We start from the raw sequence: 19,396 nt of genomic DNA on the forward strand, positions 1-19,396 counted from the left end.
TGTCTTTGCAGTTAGGGTTTGCTTGGTAGTGATAGATGATTGTGTTGTGGATATAGGTGTTGCTTGATTGCTGGATATTTCGTATGTTGGCATGGAGTGGTTGCAGTTGCTTAAAGGTAGGTTCGCCTACTCAGTTTCTGTGGATAGTCTAGTGTGTCGGTTGTCGTGTCATTGTTGTTGTATTGTGGTTGTGTTTGTGTGGCAGCGTATATGCGGTAGTCGGTTGGTATATACAGTTTGTGGTTGTTGTTGTATTGCAGCTGTCTGTGATTGTTTGTCTCTGGTTCTCGAGATGCGTTCTCGGCTGAGTGGAGTCACTTGCGGGAGTGGCTTCACGCCCTAATTTCGCCCTCCGTGGAACCCGCCACGGGAGGGGATGTGCACATTAATGGGATAGGGTTATCGCTCGGTATGATGAGCGGGGATTTGGTGGGTACGGCTGCGGCCCCCCACTGGCAGGGCTGGTCCAGTGGACAGTCGGTGATGGAGATTGATTGGAGTGGGTGTGATTGTGTGTGTGGCTGATTGTGTTTGTCATGTTGATAGATATCGTTGGTTTTGTCATGTTCTGTCTCAGTTACTGACCTTATGTGGTTGTCTTTTTTGTTTATGTGTCTGCCGTGATCTCTTATGGTGAGCATTCAGTCTTAGCAGGTGTTGATGTCGTTGATAGCTGGAGTCCTGGCGGGATGAGTCCTCACGAGTTTCGATATAGATAGGGTGTAGCTCACGAGTTGTATCTTTACTTTGTTAAGTTGGTTGTAACGCTCGTAATATAACTATATTTGTTCTTTTATCGACTTTTGATGATTACTTACCTCGGGCAACTGAGATGGTAATGCCCTTATATACTAAGGAAGGCCTAGTTAAGGCTTCTCGGAATATGGGGGTGTTACAAGCAGTCCCCTCAACATACCACCAGTGCATAAAGTTCCCCACACCATGGGGAGTAGAAACAATAAGAGGAGATCAGGAGGAAGCTAGAGGCTGCTATAAGAAGGCACTTAAATGCACTGCCAGCCCTCCGGCATAGCAATTACAGAAGCAGCCAATCCAGGACAAATACATCAAACCCCCAGCAGAAGAGCTGGATCAAATTAACCTGGACAAGCTGCACCCAGAAAGAACCGTGCTCATTGGAGCAGGGTGCACAGGAAGCTTAAGACATCAACTAGTCAAGTTCTTACAGGATAACATGGACTGTTTTGCGTGGTCACATGATGACATGATAAGAATAGATCCGTCAATCATAACGCATAAGCTTAGTGTGGACCCAAAATGTAAACCTATCCAGCAGAGAAGAAGAAAGTTTGCAGCTGAAAGAAACAAGGTGATCAACCAAGAGGTAGATAACTTCGTTGGCAAAAGAAAGAAAATAAGAGAAGTAAAATATCCAGAATGGCTATCTAACGTAGTGGTAGTGCCAAAGAAGAATGGAAAGTGGAGAGTATGTGTGGACTTCACCGACCTCAACAAAGCATGCCCTAAAGATCCATTCCCGCTGCCTCATATTGATGCAATGGTGGACGCAACAGCTGGACATGAGATGCTGACATTCCTGGACGCGTGGAGTGGGTACAATCAGATTAAGATGGATCCTGCAGATCAAGAGAAGACGGCATTCATGTCCGAAAGAGGAATATATTGCTACAACGTCATGTCATTCGGTCTAAAGAACGCAGGCTCCACATATCAAAGGCTTGTTAACCGAATGTTCAAAGAGCAGATAGGAAGAACAATGGAGGTGTATATTGATGACATGGTGGTGAAATCATCAAAGACCAAAGATCACATGCGGCATCTGGCAGAAACATTCAGCACCCTTAGGGAATACAAAATGAAGCTAAACCCATCTAAATGCACCTTCGGAGTATCTTCTGGCAAATTCTTGGGCTATATTGTAACTCAAAGAGAGATAGAAGCCAAAGATCGAGCGATCAAAGTCATCTTACAACTAGAATCACCTGAAAAGCCTAAGGATGTTCAAAGACTAGCTGGAAAGTTAGCGACCAACAAACAGTTCATTTCAAGATCTTCAGATAAATGCAGGCTGTTTTACGACATACTAAGGAAAAGCCAGAAGTTCGAATGGACCCCGGATCACGAGCAAGCCTTCAGAGAACTGAAGCACTACCTCAGCAGCCCGTCGCTGCTGTCGAAACCAAAGCCAGGGGAACCACTATTCCTATACCTAGCTGTCACAGAGGTGGCAGTAAGTGATGTTCTGGTTAGAGAGCAGGAAAAGGAACAGAAGCCAGTATACTACGTGAGCAAGTCTCTGCTACCGGCAGAGACCAGGTACACATCTCTTGAAAAGTTAGTACTAGCATTGGTAGTAGCATCTCGCAAACTGCGCCCCTATTTTGAGTCCGACATCATACATGTCGTGACCAACTACCCACTAAAATCTATCACGAGGAAGCCTGAACTATCAGGCAGAATGTCAAAATGGTCTGTACACCTCAGTGGGTACGATATCCAGTATGACCCCAGAACAACAATCAAATCGCAAGCACTGGCCGACTTTGTGTCGGGACTTCACCCGACCATCCATCCGAACGGCGGATACGGAGATCCTCACCTTAGAGGGAAGCAAGGAGACAGGGGTCTGGCAGATGCATATTGACGGAGCCTCCAACCAAAGGGGGGCAGGTGTGGGATTAATCCTGCGATCACCACAACGAGACCTGATAGCGCAAGCAGTAAGATGTGAATTCAAGGCAACCAACAATGAAACAGAATACGAGGCCCTGATATTGGGAATGAAGCTAGGTCTGGAGTTAGGGGTCAGACACCTGCATATATCCAGTGACTCTTTGCTAATAGTCAACCACGTAAATGATGAGTTCATAGCTAGAGACTCAAAGATGATTGTATACTTGAAAATAGCGAAGGAATTAAAACAAAAATTCGCAACTTGCAAGCTTAAGCGAGATCCCCGAGATCGAAATGTGGAAGCAGACGCCTTGGCAACTCTGGGGGCAACATTTAAACCAACAGAGCTATCCAGCATTCCAATAGCACACATGCTAGAGCCTTCTATCCAGAAGGCAGATGAGGTGGACAAAGGAGAATTGGAGGATCCACAGAATGAAGAAGGAGCCCCCGAGCGATTCTGAGAGGAAGGTGAGAGTTCACAGTCACCTGATCAAACATCTAAGCAGGCAGATGACTGGGATTGGCGCACACCTTACCTAGACTGACTGCGTCATAACAAGCTGCCAGACGACAAGAAAGAAGTAAGAGCTTTCAGAGTGAAGGCCTCCAGGTTCATACTCATTGATGATATATTATTCAGAAAATCACTAGCAGGCCCCTACTTACGGTGTCTGGACAAGGAAGAAGCACATACTGTGTTACATGCTCTCCACAGTGGCGAATGTGGAAACCATGCAGGGGGCAGGAGTTTGGCAAATAAAGCCCTCAGACAGGGATACTACTGGCCTACAATGAAGGCATATGCAGCAGAGTACGCACGCAAATGTGACGCCTGCCAGCGCTCAGCACCAATGATCCATCAGCCAGTAGAACCCTTGCACCTATCATTTCTCCCTGGCCATTCATGGCGTGGGGCATGGACATAGTAGGACCTCTGCCACGAGCCACAGGAAACAGAACCTGGATACTGGCAATGACAGATTACTTCTCCAAGTGGATAGAGGCAGAAGCATTCACAGAAGTGAAAGATAAACAGGTCATTTCGTTTATAAAACGAAACATCATTTGCAGGTTTGGTATACCATCATAAATCATATGTGACAATGGCTCACAATTCATCTCCAACAATACCGAGGGATACTGTGCCAGGTGGAACATCACCCTAAAAAAGTCAGCACCTAGGACTCCAAAGTCCAACGGGCAAGTCAATCCAAAGAACAAAATCATCATGGAGAATCTGAGAAGGAGGTTACGGGAGTTAGGTGGAAAGTGGGCGGATGAATTGCCACTAGTGTTATGGTCGACGAACGACACCAAAGATAGCAACAGTCAAACACCCTTCACTGGTGTTTGGCGTAGAAATCATTCCGTCGAAGTTCTAGTTCCCACTCACAGGTATGAAAATATGACAGGGAACCGAATAATATAGAGATGATCGAAGCCCGGACACAATTGACGAGTGCGAGCAAGCACAAAAATCCGTCTGGCTCGCCTACAAACGATCAAGGCAGGAGTTATAACAAGAATGTGAAAGTCAGGCTCCTGGAGGTAGGAGACCTGGTTCTCCGAGAAGTGTTTCAAAACACCAAGAATCGAAAAGCAGGCACATTCGCCTACAAATGGGAAGGACCATACCAGGTAGAAGGAGTTGTTGGCCATGGTGCATACAGACTGATGACTATGGACGGTCAAATCATACAACGCTCATGGAACATACTTCACCTGAAGAGATATTACTTTTAATAATAAGTAGACTTTAGCTTTCAGAATGATGTACTATGAAAAGCCAAATCGTTTTTAAAGATAAAATAAAAATCCGGTAGTAGGCATACTGCCAATTTCACTTTTATTTCTGGTGTCTCTAGCTCTTTTAAAACTTTAAACTACTATTAGATGGTGTGGTATGGCAGCGTCCTGGGACCACAATTGCTCTGGTACCCCATGAGATGGCGACGGGTACTTCACATCATTTTAATAGATTTTCTTATTTTCAGGCTTCTTTAAGTACATCACTTTGAATCCTAGTGTCTATGATACTTTGAAAGGATGTCTAGCAGGACTGTCAACTGCCAACGCGGGGTGACAAGGCACATGGCACTCTAATATGCCTAACCTATTTTCTCCACAAGGAGCACCCTCACCAGGCGGACTGTGGAACATACGAAAGAAAGCCTGGTCGACAGCTAAATACGCTTATCCAGCTACCCCTGATACCATCCCCTGGACGTAGCTCGCACTAATCGCAATTAATCAGGGCCCCAGCATGCATGCACACGAACATGGAATGTAGGGATATCTGCGCTACCAGAATCCTGCAGCGTCCCATTGGTCCTAGAATGACGATAAACTTGCCTAAATTACGCCCCTGTTGGATTTAAACGTGATGAACACACCTTGCGTTATGAACAAGGTTAAGTAGTCCAAAACTGCGGCATACGCCTAAATCAGCCATCAGGCTGACACGGCAGCTAGCTTAGTCTGAATCAGCCTTTTCAGGCTGACCAGGCTGGTCTAAATCAGCCTCTTAGGTTGACACGGCCACTCCTCCTTACATTGCGGCATATGCCTAAATTAGCCATCAGGCCGACACGGCAGCTAGCTGAGTCAGAACGTCAGCCTTTTCAAGATGACAGGACTCGCCTAAATCAGTCAAACAGGCTGACACGGCAAACCTCCTAAACTAGGGAAAATAAATAACAAGCACACGATATGTAAGCTAAAACCTTGCCAAACTATGACAAGGGGCATTTCAAAACGTGGCCAAGATACGGCCCCAAGTTTAAACCGCCACCTTGGCGGAGCAACCACAAAAGAGAGTTTTAAAACTTACAAGTCTGCCACCTCTGGGCCAGACTTCCAAAAAGTTCATCAAAACATAAAAATACTTAATTATCGGTCACATTAATGACCTCTAACTCTGGCATCTCCTCTGCCTGCTGACCCCCTGTTTCAGGTACCGCACCAGCTTGCACATCCTCAGCCGCCATAGCTCCCTGAGCTCCGTCAGCAGCATCCTGGGACATTCCAGCATCACCCCCAGTAGCTTGCTCAGCCAATGCAGGAGAATTCACCTCCCCAACTTCAGGCATCAGCGCACTCAAATCAGGTTGGGTGGGGTAGAGCATCTCCAGCTGCTTCTGCTCCTCCTCTATAGCTTGTTGGGTGGGAGCCTCCTCAAGAGCAGCACACATCCCACTGATTTTTCCCCGCCAGGTAGCATAGGCAACAACCTTGGTGGACAGGGAGATCAGCTCACTGATCTTCTCAACAGAGCGCTTGAGGGAGTCAGAGAAAGTGTTGCACACCGCTTGAGTACGAGCCAGCTGATCAGCCCCCTCCTTCTGCTTCTTCTTGGTGACAGCAAGCTCAGTCTTCAGCTCCACCACACGCTCCTTCAGATCAGCCCGTTGTTGTGCCAAATCAGCAATACTCCCCTTCAGCTCCTGGTTTTTGACGTTGGTAGCACGGCTGGTGGTCTTCACTATGTTGATCATCTTCCTATTATAAAGTGCAGACTAGAGGTTCTGGGTCAAGAAAGTCAGAAGTCAGCAAGAGGAATCTAAGCAAAAGCAAACAGACAGGTAGAAAATGAAGAGTATTTACCATGAAGGCATTGTGCACGTTGTTCTCATCCATCTCCTCTGGGGAGAACTCCGAAAACGTCTCCTTCAAAGGAGGGAAGAGCAGCTGGTCGATCTCCGGCCAGTAGGGTACCTTGTCCACATTCCCAAAGCCCTATGGGAAACGAGCAGTAATGCCTCCACTGGATGAAGCACGAGGACTGGCAGGAGGAGTAGGCGGATGACGAGACAACGGGTCAACCTCCAAGGGCTCAGGTGCAGCAGAACTAGAAAACGTAGGAGGAGTCTGGAAGGAAGCAGTAGGGGCACTCCTCTTGGAGGCAGAGGCCACATCAGGGCTGGCAGAAGGTCTCTTCCTTTTGGCGCTTTGGAGGATGATTTCTAAAGGATCAACTTTTGAATCTGCAAGTAGATGTAGTCTTAGACGACATGATACTTAGAACATCAGGAGGAACAACATGCAAATTAAAACGGTTGTGGAAGTCTTACCAGAAGACATACTGTGAGCCGACTGAGGAGGGTTGGAGGAGGAAGCAGGTGAAAAACCAGGGAGCAGGTCTGGGAACTTTCTCTCAGATTCAGAGATACTGAACAATTTGCTGCAGGCAGGGATCTTGGCACCAATGCGGGTCAGGTCACAGGGGCCTGCACGAAGACGATGAAGTAAGCTAGTAAGCGGCGAGATAAAATAAATCAGGTGACAGGAAGGCTACTTACTCAAAGCTAGAACCCATTTCTCGAAGATGTAATCAGCAGGAGGCTGGATGGAGTCTTTCCTCACAAAGAAGAAGTCCTCAAACCATTTCTCATCACGGGATTTGGACACGTGTTTGAAGGGAGCCTCTCGACGGCCCCGGAATGACAATTGACCCCTGCCCAGGGATCTGATGTTGTACATATGGGCTAGATCGCCCAGAGTGACATATTTACCAGTGTTATGACCGGTGGCCAGAGAATAGAGAAGAACCCTCCAGATGGCAGCAGAAATTTGTGCCATGGCGAAGTTGTTGGTAAAGATGAAGTCTTGGATGAGTTTAGGAAAAGGAAAACGGAGGCCGTATCTAAATGGGTACAGATAAAAACTAACCCACCCTGGACAGAGGGCGTCAGCTTTCTGTCCCGGTTCAGGGATGGCAATGTCCACCCCGTCACCAAGACCAAGCAGACTCTTGATCATGGGAATGTCGGCCGGAGTCAAGGCGGAGTCGCAGTCGTGGGGATGCTTAAAAAGTCCCCGAGAAGGAAAGGTTGGGTCGAGATTACGGTCAGAGGGTGTGGAGGTTGATGAAGATTGTCGAGTTTTACCCAAGGTGGAGAGAGAAAATGGAAATCAAAGAAGAAAACGAGGAAGAAATACCTGGTGAAAGAGACGGAGGGGAGTGAAACAGTGAAGCCGGCAAAACGAAGAAGAAGGAAGGTTGAGGGTTTAGAGAGAAGAATATTTTTTGAAATGGATTGGAATAAATGAAAGTACAAAGTGGGAGTTGGGATTATAAAGAGGAGAGAGGGAGTAGGGTGCGAGAAAAGAGAAATAGGGCGGCTGACATGATGGATTGCATGGGAAGGAGTGTAAAAGACGGCTTAGGGTTTTGACACTCGATTACGTAAATTCCTTGCTCGACACCTTAAAGCGTACTTCTAAAGAAATTTGGGGCAAACTGTTTGGGCTAAAAATAGCATAATAAGGAAGGCCCACTTAATAAAATAAAAAGGCTAAGGGAGGAGTGATAAGGAGGAAGGAAGCCCAAAATTGGGAGAAAGGGGAAACGGGCTAAAGGAAGATCAAGAGCCCATCATAGAAGGCATCCGGATTAAGGAAAGAGAAGTTAGGGAGAAGTTAGGGAGATCAGGGAGAATTGGGGAAGGTGGCCGAGTATGGAAAGAGTTCTTATGGAAATTATATTCCTTTTCCATAATCAAAGTAGGACATATCTACGGTTCTCACCCTATAAATAGCCAAGGAAGCAAATCAAGAAGGACATTCACACATTCGCATTCGAGAGCACATCAACACCACGGCATTAGCATATTATTATACTCAAATATATGTCCGTCCAAGATCTTGCAGGCCAGACGCCTAGTGCCGGCAGTATTAGCTTTACGCCTCAATTGTAATCATCCTCCTATTCAAGTATAGTGCAATATTTGGCAGGGTACCGTCCCTCCCGCGGTTGTTCCCACATTGGGTTTTCCGCGTCACCAAAGCTCATGTGTCAATTTACATTACGAGCTCTATTTACTTATTAACGTACGAACAATCATACAATCAACCAACGAATAAAGACCGCATTGACCCTAATCAATCAACTTGGTAAAAAATACCTAAACAGTGACTACAACATGAAATACTATATTAGCAATATAAACCAAACATTATCAGGAAGCAAAAGTAAAAAGAAAAGAAAGACCAAGATAGACTTACTGCCTGAGGTAGTAGCACTAGCAGCCCCTAAAGGTTTAGCCGCCCTGGCAGCACCGTCAGCCTTCAAGCAGCGAGGAAGGTGACCAACCCCACAACAGAGAGGCCAAGACCTCTCCAAAGGAGGAATAGCAAGAAAAGCCGAAATATTGGGAGTGGGATACTCAGTTTCAGTAACCCAATCATCAACTGCACACGGGAGAGGTATGACTTATTATAAATTTCATTTTATTTTTCACTAACAAGTAAAACATGTAGGGCAAAGAGAGAAACCAAAAGACTCACCAGCAACGCAAGCCTCATGATTTAAATACGCCAAGTCAGGACCCACAAAATTGGTCCTGACAAACATGTACCCAGCAGCCCAGCCTTTGTCATGGGCGCTGTCCAAGTTGCTCAAAAGAGGAGTAGTAGAAGCCCTGACCTTAAAACATATACGGCCAGGACTATTTGTTTTAACGCATAACAAGCCTTCAAATCGTCTAGAGAAAAAGAAATATTGTGTTTTTTGTACAGAGATTCTCAATGGAACACACAACCTTCCACACCATTGGCATTAACTGATAATATGGAACACCGATCTCCTTAATAAGCTCAACCATAAGAGGAGAAAAAGGAAGCTTACAACCTGCCCTGAAAGCCCAAATCATGAATACGAACCAACCAGACAAGCCCAGTCGGCTCGATGGGAGAATTCTCGGGGATCCGGACTTCAAAGATCGCGGGATGATCCCCTTATCCTTCAAAATCTTCTCAAACTCAGGCTTCAAACGGTTTGCAGGAGACTGATCCTCATTTAAAGCCTTCGTAGGCTTGAATTGAAAATCACCATGGAATATTGTGATCATCTCCAATGGAGAATCACTCGGCTTACTGATCGTGGAAGATGGAGCAGCAGAAGAAGTAGGCAGATTTTGGAAGAAGTTTCCTCGGGATTACGAGGAGGAGGGGTTACAGGAACCGCTGCCCTGGTAGACTTCTTTTTTGCAGCCATTATTTGAAAGATTATGAAGAATTGATCGAAGATTGAAGAAGTTGGGAATTAAGAGAACTGAAGAGAAAGATTATTAAGAGAGAAAATGAAGAATTGCTTTGGTGAGTTCAACTTAATGAAGCACGCAGGTATTTATAGTGGAAAAGATTAGGGTTTCAACCGCTAAGGAAGTGGATAATCATTAAGTTGCAGTAAATCTTACACGCGTCATAAACTGCAGTAAAATAGCCGTTACAGGAAACTGACTGAGCATAACTTAACTGTTGGGTAATCTTCCTAAAAATAAAGTTTTCTCCTCATTTTTTCGTCCTCGCACACCGCAAATAAGGAGATAAGGGGCAATTGTTAGACCTGGAAATCCGCAGACCTTCCTAATCAGTATCTCATCTAAACCTGACTGTCAGGCCGTCAGGGTTTCAGGCTATCAGGGCACACGAAGATAGGCGCCAGGCCATGGAGAGGACAACGTTCGAAATATCAGGACGATATTAGACCATATACGCGTATTATAAAAGAATCATATACGCAGCATTAAATGAGAAGATCTCGCAGTAAATGCAGTAATTAAGGGAGGAATATTAGCTATTATTACAGGCAATAATGGAGAATAATCCGCATTCAATACGATATCAAGCAGCCGTTCAAGATTAGAGCTTATATAAGGAGCACTTTGAAGATATTGGAGACACATCATATACACACAAGAAGAAGCCTACATTTACATACACAATACATAGAGAAAAATAAGCATTGTCATAGTCGTACAATTATTCTCCCAAATTACATAGTGAAATCCTGTCCTGGCTTGGTGCCCGTGGTTTTTTCCCATTCAGGGTTTTCCACGTACAAAATTCTTTGTCTCATTATTGTTATCATTATTTTATTTACAGCTTCTTATTGTACCCTGACAACCTGACCAACAGACTATCTAGAGCTAGTTAACCTTACACAACTCTACCCTGACCTGATTTCGCCTTGCGCAAAATCCACACAAAACAATAACCATGTGTTCATTTCGAATTTTCATTGAGTATTGAGCATTTGAGTGAAATTGTGACGGTCTCATAGCTGAGTCGTAAATCGCTTCGAAAATAGCCTTAGGTTTTCCCATTTGTGACGAAACTTGCTATTTGGAATCCTTGTGTTATGGGTAAACTTCCTACCATCTCGGAGTTTTGATTTGTGACGGCTTTTTCAGGATACTTTTCTAGGGCATAATCACCGTTATAACGAAATGCTGTCGAAATTCCGACTCGAACCCATGACTAGGCTTGAATTTAGACTTGACTTGACTCATATTACCACATGAGCGGACGGGTTTTGGGAGAAATGGCCAAAGATGGCGAGAAAAGAGCGATTTTGGAGCTTTGAAAGCTTGAAAATCCCCTAACTAAGGCTCGCCGTCACTTGACGCGGTCTAATTCACTTTAATTAGGCAGGTAATGAGGCTTCTATGTCAGGGAGAGATCCCATGGACGTGGACACTATTCTTGACCCTTCTCTTACGCTCGAGGAGGCGTTAAAGGAGGCTTTTGTTGCTGCAGCGGCGGCTGCTGAGGATGCGGTCGTCGAGGAGGAGGCTGTTGAGGAGGAGGCCCCGAGGCGGGCCAACGTCGGACGAAGTGGTCGTCAGCTGAGGGGAGCACCGGAGTGGGCTGAGAGATGGGATAGCCGACATCTCATCTGGGCAGCGGAGAGTCACCTGTCCTACAGGACGGTGAAGAGCTTGGTAAATTGAACTCATCATTCTTTCATTTACCTTCCTTGTCCTTCTTTTGCTATTCCTTTTATCTTTCATTCGAGCTAAAGATAGCTCTTGCTTTGAATCAAAATAGGAGGTCGGGAACATCAGGTCCTTTTCGGGTTACACGACGATGATGGAGGCTTACGGGAGGCTGTCAGCGGAGGAGCAGACCATCATCGAGTTGGGAGCTTTTGGGGCCTTGGTACGAGTGTGGAGGGATATCAAGGGGAGGAAGATCCGTGCTAACCTTTGCCTGGTTCGAGCTTTTCTTGATCGGTTCTAGGACACGACCTCGACCTTTCACATGCCCTTCGGCGAGGTTGGGGTCACGTTGGAGGATTACGGCATGATTTCTGGTTTGCCGTGTGGGACTGAGGCTGTGGTGTGGCCGTCGACGGCCATGAGAGTGGACTCGGGTAAGGCTAGGAGCTTGATCGGTTGGAACCTGGCGGTGAAAGCTGCCGCGGTTCCCGGGTTGGTGCCGAGTTCCTACGTCAGGGATTACTTTGCTGGGAAGATCCTGACGATGGTGACGATCGATGGGAGGGAGACGGCTCCACCTCCTTGCACTGCGGAGCAGAGAGCCCGTATGTGGCTTTGGTGGTTCTTGTCTTCGCTCTATGTTGGAGACAAGGGGGAGAAGCTGTCGACGAATCTTCTTCCCTTCCTTTTTGACTTGAGTGACCTAGGTCATTGGGACTGGGTCACTCCCGGCTTTGCGGTCCTCACTCTCTACATGAAGGCCATGGTTCGTCCGGAGCTGGTAAAGAAGGGGACTTCTCCTACTACTGTCGGCCCTGGACTACTGCTGGAGGTATGAACCTTCATTTCGTACCATGAAAGATCATTTCCTTTCCTTATCGAATCACAAATGATCGTCATTGGTTATCATGTTTTGCAGGCGTGGGTGTACTCCTACTTTTCGAGCTTCGCGCCTAAGAGGACGGAGCCGGGGGCGGGAGCTTATCCCATTGTGAGGGATTGGGTAATGTGCCGTAGGAAGAGCCAGCGCTCTTCTTACGATGTCTGTCGCCGGGACGTGAACGCCCTGCAGTTAGATGGCGTGAGTATCATTTAATCACTTTCCTTTGTTTGTTATTTCATCACTTCTCTTAGAAACGATCATAAGAATGACCTCTTGTTTGTCCTGTCTTAGTGGGTGCCCAGGCCTTGGGTGGACTACGCTGGCGTCCCTCCTTTTGTGGCTGAGGTCCTTCGACCTAGGAGCTCGAGCCGGTTGCTGCTGAGGACGTCGACGGGTCCCATGTGGTACTTGGGCGAGCGTTTGACTCGCCAGTGCTCTCGAGATGTCTTCACGGTCCCCATCGATCCTCCTCGGACGATGTTTAGGGAGCCTTCTGATGCTGAGAGGGAGGCTGACCTGGGAGATGTCGGCGGTGATGCTCTCCTTCTTCCCGACGAGGACTACTACGTGTTCACTCACCGGAGATTAGCGTACTGGCCGGTCTTGGTAAGTGCTTCATTTTTCTTTCGAATTGGCTTGAAAACATGATGAATGATCACCGATTACTCAGACCATTTGGATTTTACAGGAGGTTGAGGCGGCGGGCGTCGAGCCCCCAGCGTACCCCGAGACCCTCGAGTACACTGATGCGGCGGGGATGACGGCGATCTCCGAGCTTCGCGACTTTGGCGAGGCGGTGACAGATGCTGGCTTGAACGAGTGGCAGCATCTGATTCGGAGGGTAAGTTCCCCAACTCGATTAGCTTTTGCATAAGAATACATTTGTTTAATTTTGTCCAATCATTGAGAATCCTTGTTTATTGTAATGCAGGTAGCACCATCTCGGTTCGTAGCTTTGTGGAGGGTAGCCAACCGGCTAGGGGCTACTGCCGTCGAGGCACTTGATGGCAGTCGAGGACGTCAGGTATGAACCTTTTGTTTACTTCATTTTTGAATTTTCTAACTTTCTTTATGTTTGAAATGATTGACATGAGCCTGTAGGCACGTAAAATTTATATAAGTGCCACGTCGAATGTCAAAGTCAAAATTTTGACCCGTCAAATACTTGGTATAAAAATTATTAATTAATTTCGATGAAATTTAATTAAAGTAGTCCATTTTAATTAAATTTAGCCGAGTCCGATTCATTAAGGTGACAAAACCCGAGAAATGGGTCAAATTCACTAAAATGGGCCGAAATGACTACCAAGTCCAAACCCACCTAAGTTTAGGGTTTAGGAGGCTCTTCCCTATAAATACGACGTCCCTCCTCATTTTCACAAGGATGGAAAAAATAGAGGAGAAAAGGAGAAGACTAGAAAAATCATTCTCTCTACAAATCAAATCCTTCTAAGTTCCATCAAGAAAGAAGATCAAAGCATTGTTCCAAAGATCGACATCGAAGCACTTCAAATCTCGTGCCATCATCGTCATCACCAAGGAGTCAAATCATCAAAGGAGACCAAGTCCAACGACCCTCCATCAAATTAAATCGCCTACGGAGATCAAGTCAAGCGACCCTCCATCAAATCGTTCATCTCTTCAAATCTCGACGTCAAGCACTCGAAATCGTGCAGTCAAAGGTGAAGAAAACAACATCCCGTCAAAGGAGAAATAAAGTCATCGCGACCTTCCTTAAACCATCGTCATTCAAGTGTAGTGGAGATCGAATCAGCGGATCAAATTAGATATTGTACTCGAAACATTTAAATCTAATAAAATTATTTTGTTACCATTTTGTGTTTGTCATTTATTTTACAGATCACAAAATTTGTGTATACAAATGCAATCGAGCTTGACACGTTTAGCTGGGGTTCATCTTCATCTCATTGTTCAACCCCTCATAGATGTTGTTTATCAACTCATCATCTCCGATCTCGTGGTGAGGACATAACCTTTGGATTCCCTTATACCTTTCCCATGCCTCGTAAAGGGTCTCATCATCTTGTTGAGTGAAGCCTTGAAGCTTACTCTTGATCCTTGCGGTTCTTTGTGGTGGGAAGTATTTGTTTAGGAAGGCCTTGGACACATCATCCCAAGTCCAAAGAGAATCGGACTCACAACTCTTTAACCACTCCTTAGCACTCCCCCTCAAGGAATAAGGAAAGAGCCTAAGGCGGATGGCATCCTCCAACACTCCATTTGCCTTAAACATGTCACAACTATCCAAGAATTCATTAAGATGTTCATTGGGGTTTTCGGTGGCTCCCCCTCCGAATTTGTTTCCTTGGACTAGTTGCAAAAAAGTGGCCTTCACATCAAAGTTATTTGCTTGAATAGGTAGCTTGATAATACTTGGGTTCACCACCTTCTTTGGAGCCAAATTGTCCCTCATAGGAACCGCGGCCATTGCTGCTTCTTCGGGAATTCCAAATGGATTCTCAAAAAACTCAAAAGGGTCTGGTTCTTCTAAAACACCTTCCACTACTCAAGAAAGGGATTAGTAACAAAGAAAGACCTAGTCTAAACTAGAATAAAACGATTAATATCTAGCCTTTGCTCCCCGGCAACGGCGCCAAAAACTTGATGGTTATCAAATTATACCTCGCAAGTGCACGATAGTCGTTGTACACTATTGAGGGTCGATCCCACGAGGAACTAGGAAGAGTATTAATCGTTCTAATCTTTAAGCTTAGCTAAGTCGAGCAATAATGAGGTAATGGTAATAATCTAACAACTAAACTAACAAATTAAAATGCAATTAAACAAGAGAAGTAACAACGAGCAAGAAAGGATTAAGTTGTAAATCAAATGAATAAAAGCCTAGAACTGGGTTTTCCCACAACAATTCGTAACTTCACAAAATTAGTTCCCTAGGCTAATCATAAGGGTAACAAGGTGAGGAGGAGATGGCTCTAATTCGCCTAAGACCCCCCTCTCGGGTTCGAAGGTCGGAATCCCTAACTCAACACCCAACAACCCCAAAAACATGCATATTTTCGAGGTGGTCAAGAACTTGGTCAAGGTGATTAAGTAATCATCGTATTCCGGGTCATCTCACTCCTCCTCTCGGAGGTCGATTTCAAACGCTAGTCTAGAGGTACCCTCCCTTGGTTCTCCCTTTCGGTCTCAAACTAGGTTAGTGATAAGACCAACTTCCGGGTATCCAATTTACAACCTAACCAACTCTCGTTGGTGGACAAGGGTTACAAGCCGACACTACCCAAAATCAATCCATAAACCATGTCATTCCTCTAAACACCCTCACAAATTTCCCCGAATAATTAGCCTTTATGAGATTCAATTAGTGAAGTTACTCATGTCGGGTCAAACCGAGTCCTAGTAGAAGACTACTCACTAATCATGGTTCTAAAGACAATAGAGACAATAAAGATGGATTCTTTAAGCATAATCATGGTGGAAGAATTAATTCTACTACTAATCATGCAATAATCCAACACAAAATATGAGAGGAAACTAATTAAGATGAAATTAAAATAAAAAGGCATAAACTTTGACACAACAACTCAAAGATTCAATCTTTGGGTGAGGAACAACAATTGGAAACATGAACAAGGAAGAGAAAAAGTAAATGTAAACAAATGAAATTAAAGAGATAAATAAGAGGAAAAATTATACCAAGAAACATAGAGATGAAAACTTGGATTGAAATATGGAAGGAATCTTCAATTCTCCAAATACAACCCAAAATTACTAATTGTAAACTAATGAAAAGAGAAGAACTTGGATAATCTAGAGAACAATTACACTAATATTTAGTAAAGATTACAAATTTGATTAAAGGGCAAATTAATTGGAGATGTTTTTGTCTTACAATATTGAGAGAATAAGATGAACTTGTCTAATTTCTAATCTATTTCTAAGGTGTAATGTCTAATGTAAGGGTGTTTGTAGTAGTCTCATTATACTAGTTTTATACTACTACTAATAGGAACTAAATAATAAGAATAATAATATTATTAAACTAATAATAATAATAATAATAATAACTAACTAAAGCAGCAAAACTAATCACGCACAGCCTCCTCCCTAACCCGTCAAAACATGGCAAAAACAGAGCAGGGGGGCCCTGCCGGCCTGCCGACCGCCGGGACAGGTGCCGGTAGCGAGACCATTAAAGAAAGGGGAAGAATTAATATGGTGTGTGCGGGTTACCGGTGCACCGGCAGAAGAGCCACCGGTAGAGAGCACGATTTGTGCGAGATTTGAAGAGGAATTGAGCTGCGTGCCGGTTAGCCGGCTGCCGGTCGTTTTGCCGGTAGCAAGCACTTTGGAATTAGAGCAAGGCTGTGTTGGTGCCTACCGGTAGGGGAGGGCGGCTGCCGGTTTGCCGGCATAGACAAACAAGGAATTGTTGATTGCATTTGTTGATGTCGATGGATGGATGAGAGGCAAGACGTGGTCGTGGCTGCTGTGGTGGCCGGAGGTGGTGTCAGTCGGCGATAGGGGAGTGCTGGGTTGTCATGGTGGTCGTGGGTAGTGATGTGACCGTAATTAGCGCATATTTAGCCCCCGAATTAGCCTTGTTCCCATGCTTTTTAGTGCATATTTGGGTCATTTATTGTCTTTAGTTTTTTGTTTTGCATATTCTTTGAGATTTTAATCCCTTGGTAGGAAAGGAGTAAGAATCTTGCATTTTCATGGCAAAACAAGACTAAATTGATTGAATTCAATGACCAATCATCAAGGAGAGATAATATTAGAAGGCCTTTGTACATATTATAGTATATGGGCAATGATGAGAAAAGATCCTTGCATCCCCGAGGAAATCCCCAAGGATTTTATGAAGAAAAGGGAAGAAAAGAAGAAGAAACTAAGCTGAGCAGCAATCCGTGCGGATTGCCCTGAATCCGCCCGTCCTTAACAGCACAATCCGTGCGTCTTCTCCCTAAGACGCCCGGGCACCAGCCACCAGAAAACGGCCGTCTTCTCCCAAAGCCGCCCGTGCCCAGATCCAGAATCCGCCCGTCCCGAGCCTAAGACGCACGGATTCCAGTCCAACACAATTTCGTCTTCTTCAAGCCTCCGTGAAAGATGCCCGCCTTCCTTCGAAAAATACCGGCGTTTCCTTAAGTAGGGACTTAATCGTCATTTAAGCCCTTAGTTAACCCTAATGCATCCACCTAATTTTCACTATAAATACCCCATTAGTCTAATTGGAAGAGCATGTTCTTCTTAGCAATCTTTAGTATAGTTAATATCAATCAAATCCCTCTTTAGTTTTGTAATCAACAATTAATCAAGTTTTAATACAAGTTTTATTTCCTTAATCTCTCTCTTGTTCATCCTTTATTTTGGGTAATTGAAGATTATTTGGGTTATTATTGGGAGATTGACAACCTCTCAATAAAGCATCAAGTACTTCTTTTATTCTTGCTTTATTATTGGAATCATTAGTCGGTATAATCCTCTTAACCCCTTTTTAATTATTGTTAATTACTTTCATTTATTCATCATGTTTTACTTTGTTGGTATGATTGACAACCTTGCTAGCATGATCAACATGATAATGAGTGAGTAGTCACCTAGCTAGGGTTAATGGGTAATTAGGGGAAACCAACATGGGGGATGATTCATGCTTAATATAATATGTTTTCATGGTTTATTTGCTTGCTTGTTGTGAATCTCGACTCATGCACATGTTATGTTTGATGAAATGCGAGCCTATGAATCCTTGCATTTTTTACCCATCACCTACCTTTTCAATGAGACTTGTAAGACATAAACCAACTCGAGTCTCATTAGACCATGCATGTTGTTGAGTAGGAAAGACTAAGTCGACTTGTAGGTGTTGTACAATCTAATTGATTCGGCTCCGGGACCCAAACTTTCATAGGATTGTAAGATATAAACCAACTCGATCCATCACAACAATAATTGCTTGCTTATAATTTGAGAACATGTTTGTATGATCAATTCCCATGATTCCCCTATGACCCCATGACACCCTAGTGCTTTTTATCAATTGCTTACAACCCTTTCATTTCATTTTGCTTGTTTACTTTCATTGCTTTTTAGTTTAGTGACCTTCTACATCAAACCCCAATTGTGACACCCCTAAGACACCACTAGTTGCAATAGAAATCTCATCTCAATTCCCGTCCCTTGGGATCGGACCTTTACTTGCCTCTTTACTAATTGTAGAGTTGTTTGTGAAGTTATAAATTGTGTTTTGGTCTAGGTACTTCCAACGACAATTGTTCCGAAAAATAGAATATAGTGCCGAAAACGAAATCGTCCGACCAAATATGGCGCCGTTGTCGGGGACGGTGTTAACTTGATTTACATTTTCTTGTATTGTTAATTAGTTGTGTCTTTCTTTGCCTTGGGGAATTAAAACTCCTCATGGTTTTTTCTAATTGTTTTCGAGTTGTTTGATATTTTGCATGTCTAGAAGGTCACAAAGTGATTTGTTACCTTTTGATCGTGAAATTGAAAGGACTTTGACAACTAATAGAAGACTTGCTAGGAGAACTTTGAGAGGTGTTAGTGAGATTATTCAACCAACTATTGAGTTCATCAACCCTTTTGCAAGAGAAGGTGAGGAGAACCCAACACAAAATCCAACACAAAATCCAACATAAAATCAACCCACAATGCCTAAGTTTTCATCACATTCCGTACCCACCGAGGATAATTTACCCAATGGTACTCCCACACCACAACATCTAACCGGAAATTTTATTGCCAAATCCGCCTTTATCCAATTAGTCGAAAGAATCCAATTTGGGGGGATGCCTAGTGAAGACCCTCATTCTCATATGGAGGCTTTTTGTGACTATTGTGATGCGATTTCTCAAACTGGTGTAACTCAAGACCAAATTCGATGGGTCTTATTTCCTTTTTCTCTAATTGGCAGCGCCAAACAATGGTTGAAGAGCCTTGATAAGGCTACTCTCGGAATTGATTCTTGGAAGAAATTGGCTCTAGCTTTCTACAAAAAGTTCTATCCACCGGAAAAGACTAACATGCTAAGAGCTCAAATTACGGGTTTTAAGCAGAGGGATGAAGAATCTTTTTATGAAGCTTGGGAGCGGTTCAGGGGAATTTGTCGCTCATGTCCTCACCATGGACT

The 19,396-nt window shown here is 44.4% G+C and overlaps 2 non-coding genes across 2 annotated transcripts; one reads left to right on the forward strand and one right to left on the reverse strand.

Moving 5' to 3' along the window:
* The first annotated feature begins 14,234 nt into the window (after positions 1–14,234).
* On the forward strand, positions 14,235–14,341 carry LOC141658197 (small nucleolar RNA R71). The gene has a single exon (XR_012549097.1). It is a non-coding gene; the product is annotated as a small nucleolar RNA R71 (small nucleolar RNA).
* A 4,948-nt stretch (positions 14,342–19,289) lies between these two features.
* On the reverse strand, positions 19,290–19,396 carry LOC141658250 (small nucleolar RNA R71). Its single transcript, XR_012549145.1, has one exon. It is a non-coding gene; the product is annotated as a small nucleolar RNA R71 (small nucleolar RNA).

Source organism: Silene latifolia, chromosome 5 (assembly GCF_048544455.1).
Source record: "Silene latifolia isolate original U9 population chromosome 5, ASM4854445v1, whole genome shotgun sequence".
NCBI classification, from domain to species: domain Eukaryota; kingdom Viridiplantae; phylum Streptophyta; class Magnoliopsida; order Caryophyllales; family Caryophyllaceae; genus Silene; species Silene latifolia.